Source organism: Hemitrygon akajei, chromosome 32 (genome assembly GCF_048418815.1).
Source record: "Hemitrygon akajei chromosome 32, sHemAka1.3, whole genome shotgun sequence".
In the NCBI taxonomy this organism is placed as follows: Eukaryota; Metazoa; Chordata; class Chondrichthyes; order Myliobatiformes; family Dasyatidae; genus Hemitrygon; species Hemitrygon akajei.
The window spans coordinates 28010341-28021434 of record NC_133155.1 but is presented as its reverse complement, the minus strand read 5'-3'; positions in this window follow the sequence as shown (position 1 = coordinate 28021434).

Below are 11094 nucleotides of genomic sequence, written 5' to 3'. Positions count from 1 at the left end.
CAAGAAATGCAAACTAATGGAATACTACAATTAGACAATGTCCTTTAAAAGACACATTGTCACTGACCCACGGCACATTTCTTGATTTCGTCTTGGCCAATACAGTGGTTGGATTGAAATGTCCTCTAGTCAGGCTGAGGCACAAAAGATCTCTTTTGTGGAGAGCAGTGGAGGGAAGAACATCGGGCCATGTGTCCATACGAAGACCTTTGTCTTAACTGGCTTCATTAAGGCAATTGATCTGACCTATCAAAGTTTTCCTTAGTATTGCACGAAGCTAGTTAATTTAAAAAATACACATTTGCTCGATTGAACCCGCAGAAATTCATGAATCTCATTCCAGTGCAGCAATTAAGTAACACAGTTTGCTTGCCTAAATTATTAGTGTGCAATGTTGACAAGATACTCAAAATCAAATTTTCCTTTGCATTGGCAATTGTTCCAACTGCTCTGCATTGAATGTCAGTAAAAAGAATTAAAAAAAGCCATGAGAAATTTGTTCCTGGTCATTTTGGATATATTTATGTATAATAAATTCTGAATGCAGGCTTCTATACAATAATAACAGTTTCTATTCAGCAGTTTAACTATCATTAATGCCCTATTTGATTGATGTCAATGCAATTTCAAATGCAGCTGTAGTAATGCATTTGTATTCTATCATTATATTGTCATTAGCTTTTCATTTGAGTTCCTTTTTGAAATAGTGTAGCATTCTGATAAGGAGTAGTTACCTCAGATTCTATTATTTATTTTTAAAGTCTTGTGAACAATGTCTTACAACAAATTGAGTTCACATATTTATCGTACTGAAGTCATTGTTAGGAAGATAGAGAAATACTGTGTTGCTGCAGGAGAATCTAAAGAATTCAGGAGGTGGACTCTGGCATAGGTAAAGAAAAGCACTCACACCTCAGTGTACTGTGATGCGCAGTCCTGCACTGTGTGACTAGTTACCAAAAGGATTAGTTAAAATGAACTAGAGTGCTGTATTTTAAGATAAAATTATAAGGAAAAAAATGTAAGGATGTGTTGGCAGGAATAGATATGAGGGAGGAGTCTCGGGGAACACAATCACCAGCACGGACCTGTTGGATAAAATGGAGTATTCCTATACTATGAAGTTCTTTAGCCTGTAATATAGGGAAAACTCCCAGCTAATCTGTGTGCTGCGTGATCCTAAAAATGACATTGAGATATCTGGCCAGGTCAACTACTTCTTTTGTTTAAAAGATTAATTTATCGCAGATACTTTTAAAAAAAAACATTTCTTGCTGTTGGAGTATCGTGTGTTCTGGTTGCCACATTACAGGAGGGATGAGGTAACATTAGAGAGTCATCAGGATGTTGCCCGGAATAGCTTTACTTGTAAGGATAGACTGGGTTTAGTCACACTGGAATGTAGGACAGGTGACTTTAAAGAAACTTATAAAATTATGAGGGGCTTAACTAGGATAGATAGTCAAAGTCATTTTCCTGGAGCAGGGTAGTCCAAAAGTAGAGGGCAGTGATGATTTGGCTGGAGGGCCCATTTCTATGCAATGCAAGATCATTTAAATCCACCAAAGGGGGAGAGAAACCTCAGCTTAATGCCTTAACTAAAAAGTGCTACCTCTATCATCAGTGTTGAATCAGCCTGAATAATACAGTCAAGGATAAGATGTAGTGACAACTAGTTTCTTGGTAAGGGAATGAGAAAGTGAGGCAGCATTTTGGAGAAAAATACCCACTTGTACTGTTGCAAGTAAGTGAATTGGGTTGGAAGAAGGACATTTGGTTCATCAACTCCAGCCTAATTTGGTGCAAGAATAATCCAGCTACTCTATTGTTTCACTTTTCAAGCAGATGTCACAACATCTTACCAATGAATGTTGTTGATGGCAAGATACGGAAGTAGATTGCCAGGCCGCTCTTCCACACAGATGCTGCTGCTGTCCAGGTTAGGACCTGGCTGGGCTTGAACTCAGGACCATCTGCCTTGAAGTCCAGTGGTGATGCCACCACACCACCAGCCAGTCCTACCTATGAATACACACCACAAGAAGACTTTCTACCTATTAAAGTATCATCTATGGGTCACATCTCCAAACTATGTGTGGGTTGAACACTAACTCCAGTTCCCTTTTGACCACCTTGATAGAATCTGCCTCCACTCTCTCTCTCGAGCCGCAATTCCACATCCCGATAGTTTACAGCACAATGTTCCCTCCTGTGCTTTTGCCAACTGCCTTCATTCTCTATTTTGTGATCTTTGAATTTGACACAGGTAGGTACTTGAACAGACTTATCTAAAGTTAAAGAGCTTGTATTGGGCAAGCGATGAGCAGCATCTATGGGCAGATGGGACTGGAAAAGTTCATGTTTAATTTAATGAGCATGTGATTAATTATGTCATATTCACTGACCCAAGATTTTATACTGAAAAGTCAAAGTATGCTTATTATCAAAAGATGTATATGTTACCATCTACCACCGTGAGATTCATTTTCTTGCAGGCATTTACAGGAAAATAAAGGAATACAACAGAATTTATTAAAAGCTGTGCATAAGCAAAGACTGACAAACAACTAATGTGCAAAAGAAGGCAAGTTGCACAAATAAAAATAAATAATGCCGAGAACATGAGTCCTTGAAAGAGAGTCCGTAGGTTGTGGAATTAGTTCAGAGTTGAGGCGAGTGAAGTTATCCACGCTGGTTCAGGAGCCTGATAGTCGAAGGGTAATAACTGTTCCTGAACCTGGTGGTGTGGGACCTAAAGCTTCTTCAGGTCCAGTGGTAGTCGCGAGAAGAGAGCATGGCGTGGATGGTGGGGGTCCTTGATGCTTTCTTGTGTCAACAGTAAGTGTTCACTTACTATGAAAGAAATCTGAGCACAGGTTCCCGATTCACCACTTGCCATTACATGCAGGTACCGAAAATTGATAAAGGTCAAGTAAATACTGCAGAGGTGGAAATCTAAAATAAAAATTGAGCATGATGGAAACTGGGGGCAAATCAGGCACCATCAGTGAAAAGTGAAATACTGTAGTTAATCGTTCAGGTTAAAACTCTTCATCACTGTCTACAAACTGAAATATTAGCCACAGATGCTCCCTGACCTGCAGTGTGCTTCTAGCTTTTTCCATTTTTATGGGAACTGATATGTGAATTACTTAGTTCTTTCATTGTGTGTGATATACCAAGACCTCACTAAATAAATTAGCATTGAAATTCAAGACAGGGTATGAAGCTGAGTTGTTTTTCCCACGTGATCCACTGTTCAGGAAATGAAGGAGAATAAATTGTGCATTCAGGAATAAGCCTGAATCATAATTACCCCCTAGTCACCACTCTATGAAAAGGTTGGTTTATAAAATAAAAGAGTCCCATTCCTCCAGGATTAATCATAGTGATATGAAAAAAAAATATTTTAGCAACACACACAAAGTGCTGGAGGAACTCAGCAGGTCCCGTTGCATCTATGAAGGGGAATAAAAAGATGACATTTCTGGATAAGACCCTTCATCAGGGTTGGGGGTGAGGGAACATATACTGCATGTGGTGAACTACATACACCTGTCTGGACACGCCCCTCTGCTGACTGCTCCTGTGGCTCCTCCCACAGACCCCCGTATAAAGGCGATTGGAGGCACTGCTCCTCCCTCAGTCTCCAGGATGTTGTGTGGTGGTCTCTTGCTGATAATCGTGGTCTCTTGCAGCTAATAAAAGCCTATCGTTCGCCTCCCGTCTCTGAGAGTTATTGATGGTGCATCACTGCATAACAGCCAAAATGCCACTACTACCAAACTGACAAAACATTATGGTAGATGAATTTTTAAATCACAGCAAGAGGCGGAGAGGGAAGAGGTAAAAGAAGCTCGGAGAAAAGCTGTTTTTTTTTTAACTGATCGCGGCAAAGAGGCTAGACTGCGCAGGCACGTTAAAGTCGGCCTCTGAGATCAGCGAGGGAATTTAAAAAGCGAGCAGAGGCTGAGTATGAGCTTCACACCAGGTGAGGTAAGGCCAGGTAAGCTCCTTTAATTAATCTAATTAGATTAGGAGTAGGTAATGGAGGCAGCAGTTAGGGCAGTTGAGTGCTCCATTTGCAGTATGTGGGAAGTCAGGGCGAGCACAGTTGTCCCTGATGACTACACCTGCAAAAGGTGCAGCTCCTGTCAAACCGTGTTAGGGAACTGGAGCTGGAGCTGGATGAACTTCGGATCATTCGGGAGGCAGAGGCAGAAATAGACAGGAGTTTCAGGGAGATAGGACCCCTAGGAGTCAGGAGACAGGTAGTTGGGTGACTGTCAGGAGAGGAAAGGGGGATAGATAGGAAGAGCAGAGCACCCCTGTGGCCGTTCCCATCAACAATAAGTATACCGTTTTGGATACTGTTGGTGGGGACGACCTACCAGGGACAAGTTGTAGAGGTTGCGTCTCTGGCACCGACACTGAACCCCCAGCTCAGAAGGGAAGGAGGGAAAAGAGGAGAGCAGTAGTGATAGGGGATTCAATAGGGGGACAGATAGGAGGTTCTGTGGCAGAGATCGAGAATCCGGGATGGTCTGTTGCCTCCCTGGTGCCAGGGTCCGCGATATCTCGGATCGAGTTCTCAGTATTCTCAAGAGGGAGGGTGAGCAGCCAGATGCCATGGTCCATGTAGGGACCAATGATGTGGGTAGGAAGAGTGAGGAGGTCCTGAAAGGTGAGTTTAGGGAGTTAGGTGCCAAGTTAAAGGACAGGACTTCCAGGATAGCAAACTCAGGATTGCTACCAGTGCCACGTGCAGGTGGGCTTAGAAATAGTAAGATAGTGCAGATCAAGACGTGGCTGAAGACATGGTGCAGGAGGGAGGGCTTCAGATTTATAGATATTTGGGCAGTTTTCCAGGGAAGGTGGGACCTGTTCCAATGGGACGGTTTACATCTGAACTGGAGGGGGACAAATATTCTTGCAGGTAGGTTTGCTAGAGAGGCTCCAGTGGATTTAAATTAGATACGAGGGGGGAGGGGAACCAGAGTATAGGAGGAGAAGTATGGGAGAAGGAAGAAAAAGAAGACAGTAAAGTTCTTTGTACTGTTAAAGATAAACAGAGAGGAAGAGGTGGAGAATTTCTTAAATGCATTTATTTTAATGCTAGGAGCATTGTAAGAAAGGTGGATGAGCTTAGAGCATGAATTGATAACTGGAAATATGATGTTGTAGCTGTTAGTGAAACATGGTTGCAGGAGGGGTGTGATTGGCAACTAAATATTCCTGGATTTCATTGCTTCAGGTGTGATAGAATTGGAGGGACAAGAGGGGGAGGTGTTGCGTTGCTTGTCAGAGAAAATATTACAGCAGTGCTCTGGCAGGATAGATTAGACAGCTCGTCTAGGGAGACTATTTGGGTGGAATTGAGGAATGGGAAAGGTGTAGTAACACTCATAGGGGTGTATTATAGACCACCTAATGGGGAGCGAGAGTTGGAGGAGCAAATTTGCAAGGAGATAGCAGATATTTGTAGTAAGCACAGGGTTGTGATTGTAGGAGATTTTAATTTTCCACACATAGACTGGGAAGCTCATACTGTAAAAGGGATGGATGGTTTGGAGTTTGTCAAATGTGTGCAGGTTAGTTTTTTGCAGCAATACATAGAGGAACCAACTAGGGAAGGAGCAGTGTTGGATCTTCTGTTAGGGAATGAAATAGGTCAGGTGACGGAGCTATGTGTTGGGGAGCACTTCAGGTCCAGTGATCACAATGCCATTAGTTTCATTATAATTATGGAGAAGGATAGGACTGGACCCAGGCTTGAGATTTTTGATTGGAGAAAGGCTAACTTTGAGGAGATGCGAAAGGATTTAGAAGGAGTGGATTGGAACAATTTGTTTTATGGGAAGGATGTAATAGAGAAATGGTGGTCATTTAAAGGTGACATTTTGAGGGTACAGAATCTTTATGTTCCTGTTAGGTTGAAAGGAAAGGTTCAAAGTTTGAGAGAGCCATGGTTTTCAAGGGATATTGAAAACTTGGTTAGGAAAAAAAGAGATATCTACAATAAATATAGGCAACATGGAGTAAATGAGGTGCTCGAGGAATATAAAGAATGTAAGAAGAATCTTAAGAAAGAAATTAGAAAAGCTAAAAGAAGATACAAGGTTGCTTTGGCTAGTAAGGTGAAAATAAATCCGAAGGGTTTCTATAATTATTTTAATAGCAAAAGGATAGTGAGGGATAAAATTGGTCCCTTAGAGGATCAGAGTGGACAGCTATGTGTGGAGCCGAAAGAAATGGGGGAGATTTTGAACAATTTCTTTTCTTTGGTATTCACTAAGGAGAAGGATATTGAATTATGTAAGGTAAGGGAAATGAGTAGGGAAGTTATGGAAACTATGATGATTAAAGAGGAAGAAGTACTGGCGCTTTTAAGGAATATAAAAGTGGATAAATCTCCAGGTCCTGACAGGATATTCCCTAGGACCTTGAGGGAAGTTAGTGTAGAAATCGCAGGGGCTCTGACAGAAATATTTCAAATGTCATTAGAAAAGGGGATGGTGCCGGAGGATTGGCAAATTCCTCATGTGGTTCCATTGTTTAAAAAGGGTTCTAAGAGTAAACCTAGCAATTATAGGCCTGTCAGTTTGACGTCAGTGGTGCGTAAATTAATGGAAAGTATTCTTAGAGATGGTATATATAATTATCTGGATAGAGAGGGTCTGATTAGGGACAGTCAACATGGATTTGTGCATGGAAGGTCATGTTTGACAAATCTTATTGAATTTTTTTGAAAAGGTTAAGAGGATAGTTGACGAGGGTAAAGCAGTAGATGTTGTCTATATGGACTTCAGTAAGGCCTTTGACAAGGTTCCGCACAGAAGGTTAGTTAAGACGGTTCAATCGTTAGGTATTAATATTGAAGTAGTAAAATGGATTCAACAGTGGCTGGATGGGAGATGCCAGAGAGTAGTGGTGGATAACTGTTTGTCGGGTTGGAGGCTGGTGACTAGTGGTGTGCCTCAGGGATCTGTATTGGGTCCAGTGTTGTTTGTCATATATGTTAATGATCTGGATGATGGGGTGGTAAATTGGATTAGTAAGTATGCAGATGATACTAAGGTAGGAGGCGTTGTGGATAATGAAGTAGGTTTTCAAAGTTTGCAGAGAGAGTTTAGGCCAGTAAGAAGAGTGGGCTGAATGATGGCAGATGGAGTTTAATGCTGATAAGTGTGAGGTGCTTCATTTTGGTAGGAATAATCCAAATAGGACATACATGGTAAATGATAGGGCATTGAAGAATGCAGTTGAACAGAGTGATCTAGGAATAATGGTGCATAGTTCCCTGAAGGTGGAAACTCATGTGGATAGGGTGGTGAAGAAAGCTTTTGGTATGTTGGCCTGTATAAATCAGAGCATTGAGTATAGGAGTTGGAATGTAATGTTAAAATTGTACAAGACATTGGTAAAGCCGAATTTAGAGTATTGTGTATAGTTCTGGCCACTGAATTATAGGAAAGATGTCAACAAAATAGAGAGAGTAAATCTTCTCTGTACTAGAATGTTACCTGGGTTTCAGCACCTAAATTACAGGGTAAGGTTGAACAAATTAGGTCTTTATTCTTTGGAGCGTAGAAGGTTGAGGGGGTACTTGATAGAGGTATTTAAAATTATGAGGGGGATAGATAGAGTTGACATGGATAGGCTTTTTCCATTGAGAGTAGGGGAGATTCAAACAAGAGGACTTGAGTTGAGAGTTAGGGGGCAAAAGTTTAAGGGTAACACGAGGGGGAATTTCTTTACTCAGAGAGTGGTAGCTGTGTGGAATGAGCTTCCAGTAGAAGTGGTAGAGGCAGGTTCAGTATTGTCATTTAAAGTAAAATTGGATAGGTATATGGACAGGAAAGGAATGGAGGGTTATGGGCTGAGTGCGGGTCAGTGGGACTAGGTGAGAGTAAGCGTTCAGCATAGACTAGAAGGGCCTAGATGGCCTGTTTCCATGCTGTAATTGTTATATGGTTGTATGTTATATGAATGGATTTCCAACAAATGTTTGCAGCTGTTTTATTGGCTTAGTTTTCAGGGTATTGGTAGCTTTTGGTAATAAGTTCCAATTTGTTGGTTTTAATAAAGGTCAGAGGTCAGCTATTTCATACCATATTAATGAACTAGAATGGGTTTGGGTTAGCCTGGGTGAGAAGGACGTGTGTTCAGTCAGCAGCATGAAAAAAAGGCTTGTTCAAGAGTCAATGGAGGTCCATGGCTGGAGAGGAGATCTCCACCACCAGGCTTTTTTCTGCTTGAGAAATGACACGTGATGAAAACCAGCTCAAATAATCACACAGGACTGATTGAGACACAGTAATTCCCCACAAACCAGAGTGGATCTTGACCACAAACAGTAACTCCCACAAACCAGAGTGGATCTTGACCACAAACAGTAACTCCCACAAACCTCACCAAACTCCTCACAAAACAGAGTGGAGGTAGTTTGTTGCACTGTCATGTGGCGTCAAGACAGGAACTAACAGTAAAAATGAATGGAATGAAGCTGGAGTATACTAAGTGCTTCATGACATTGTTTCTCACTTCCAGAAGTAAAAAGAAATGTCCATTATTTGGGAAATGATCAAGTTCTCTCTCCATTTCTTTGTTTAGTGTCTTGCACCTTAAGTGCCACTTGCATGATATGAGAGTTGATCTCCAAGGTCGTCTGACCTAAAATCTAATATAATCACAACAGTTTGTGTACTCTGTGTACTGCTAATCTGAAACAGGACAGTGAGAAACATATAAGCAGGGGGAAGTCCTGCAATGCCCTAAGCTTAATATAGCAATCAATTAGGGTATGGCTATCCTGTCTCTTAACTCCAGTCAGTCACCTTGTTCCATATATCTTAATATCATATCATTCTTAGTACTGAATAAATACAAGAGATTTTGCAGATGGTGGAAATCCAGAGCAACACACACAAAATTCTGGAGGAACTCAGTAGGTTAGGAAACCATCTATGAAACAGCTGATGTTTCAGACTGAGGCCTTTCATCGGGATTGGAAAGAAGGTGGGGATTGAGTGCAAGCTGGTGGATGATAGGTGAAGCCAAATGAGGGGTAGATGGGTGGGTGGGAGAAGAGGGGTTCTAAGTACTGAGCTGCTCCTCAGGGCAATTTGTTCTTTCTCTTGAGACTTAAGTACTCAGTTGTTGTGTTTTACCACAAGGAGATTGTCTATATTCACACTTCTCTTGAATAAACCATGCTAGAGGTTTTTACATATTTTCTTGGTCCTGTGCTTTAGCATTGAAAAGCAGCAGATGGTGCTATTGTAGTATAATAGTGACACAGTACATTATTTACAAATCCTCCAGATCCTTACTACTGTATGCATTTCCACAGTGCTTCTCAGTATTTCAAGACTTACTGTAGCAAATCAAACCAAAAACAAAAATGTCTTGAAATATAGTCACTATTGTAATGAATGAATGCTGCAGGTAATTTGCAAATGCCAAGATCCTACAAACAACAGTGTTTTGACAGTTAGCAACTCTTGTCTCAGGTGATGCTGATTGAGGAAATAATATTTGTCAGCGCCATCGAGAATACCTCTTGTTCTTAAGAGCAGTGCCATGTGATTTTTGTTTTGCTTGGGAAGAATGATGGGATCTCAGCCTAACATCAGAAAGACAACTCTTTAGTGCAATACTGAAGTCTTCAGTCCAGAAAATGATCCCAAGGTGGACATCCACAACCTTTTGATTGGGATATGAATGTGTCAACATGCACCATTGATGAAATGTGAAGATGACGTCACAGAATAAAATGCAGTTTCTAAAATCAAAAACATATTTTGTTTTTATCAATTATGTATGGAGATGGACATATTCGCTCCTATCTCCATTATAGTCAGTCAGCATCAAGTAATCAAGACTGAAATTAAAGTGTGTCTTATTTTGCCACAATTACATGGCCTGATATTCATTCTTAGAGCAGTATACCTGCTTCTCCATTTCCCAAATTATTACTGACAGCTTTGCCTAGAGACTGTCAATTAGAGATGTGTTACTAACAGTTCTGAAACACTGAGTATCCAGTGGGATTTTTGTCCCATGGATTGGATAGATTTTTAAAGAGAAAAGACAAAATGCAGCCCCTATCTGAAATAATTGTAAAACTGAACCATTTGAATCATTCATTCCATTTTCACAGGTATTCATTACATTAGACACCAAGGGAGAGATGGCATGGTTACAATGCTGAATATTGGCCATTATTCTTCCAGAGCTCTGCATCATCTGGATGCATTGCATTTGGAGGGAACAATAAATTATTTGTTGCTATAGTGAGTTGATATTTCACAGTAAGGAAAACTGATAACCAATAGTTTGAGGCGCCATAAATCAGGACAAATTCTGAGTCAGGACTCCTCGTAAAGTAAGTTTGTGCCCACAAACATGAGGAGGATGTTTCCATTACTGGGAGACTCAGACCAAAGGGACCAGTCTCAGAATGTAAGGATATCCCCGAAGAACAGAGGTAAGGAGGAATTTCTTTAGCCAGAGGGTAGTGAATCTGTGGAATTCATTGCCACAGACTACTGTGGAGGCCAAGATATTGGGAATATTTAAATTGGAGGTTGATAGGTTCTTGATTAACAAGGCTGTCAAAGGTTATAGGGAGGAGACAGGAGAAAGAGGTTGAGAGGGATAATATGTCAATAGAAAGGAGGAGCAGACTCATTGGGCCAAGTTCCACTCCCATGTCTTATAGTCTTAAATATGCAGTAATGAGACCTGTAAATGGAACGGATACAATTAATTTCTCACTGTAAAGTATTATGCAAGTATCATAAAGATGGCTTCTGAAAGTTAACACCAAATAACATACTAGATGTTTTCTGAAAGTACATACTGTATGTTCATATAGGCTTGGACAGCTATTACTTTCTATTCAAATCTTTCATGTTACCAGTTGATGCACAATAAGCTTGATGAGCAGTTAATTAATTACCAGTCAGAGCATCTGCACGCAGAGTAAGACTGAGACATTGACGTTCTGCTTTTCTGCGATTCTGTTTGCTTGAAATTCTTACTTCTCTGAGATTCTGATTCTGTGAGGCTCTTCTTCTCCCTACTACTACA